Below are 841 nucleotides of genomic sequence, written 5' to 3'. Positions count from 1 at the left end.
CCTGCTGACTAAAAGGAGACCTCTAGAGAAATTTGTTGTAATCTTTCAAACAGCTGTTAAGTAGTATTTTTCTTTCCTGAAATGCCTCTATCAAAGCTTAATTGCTTCTGCATTTTAAGAGGGAGAAATATTTCTCATCACATTTTCCTTAATCTGGACTTTATTACTCAACACTTCACTTCATTGTGCTTGTAGCAACTGATAAACAAGGACAAAATTACCACATTGAAAATGCCTATCAAGACAGGAAATCGGCACAGAATATTAAATAACTGGTTTGGGGTTTTTTTTTTTTAGTTTTTATTATTCCTTTAACTCTGAAGACAAAGTTTTTCTCCGTTTTGTAAAATATACTACAATTGTTAAGCCTTTGTACTGAAAAAAAAACCGGCAACAAGCTAAGGCGGGACAAAAGCTGTGGTTTTGCAAACTTGCAATAGCAGCTGCTGATACAGGAAGCATTTAAAGACCATAGCCCAAAGGACAACAACTCAAAGACGGTTGTGAATTTTCAGTCGACTACTGCAAGACGATAAGAGCTTCGCTCACCCACACCTCAAGCTAGAGAGCAGAAACAGGATTTGCAGCGTGCACCGAAACCCCGGCCAGCGTTATCCTGCTGCTGCTCAGCCCAAACGTGCGATTCAGAAATGGAACCGCCAAGCCAGCTAGCGGGGGGGGAAAGGGAGCCGTTCCCCTCCCGGAGTTCGCCTACCTTCATCTTTAGAGGTTATTTGAGGGATTCCAGCTCAAAGACTTCTCCTCGCGAGGAAACACTGCAAAACAAGAAGGGGGGAGGGAGGGTTAAGGCGGACCCGCGTGAGCGTGGGTCTCCCCGTGA

This window comes from Phaethon lepturus, unplaced genomic scaffold (genome assembly GCF_000687285.1).
Source record: "Phaethon lepturus isolate BGI_N335 unplaced genomic scaffold, ASM68728v1 scaffold40438, whole genome shotgun sequence".
NCBI classification, from domain to species: Eukaryota; Metazoa; Chordata; class Aves; order Phaethontiformes; family Phaethontidae; genus Phaethon; species Phaethon lepturus.
The sequence above is the reverse complement of the archived record's forward strand: the minus strand, read 5'-3'. Positions refer to the sequence as shown.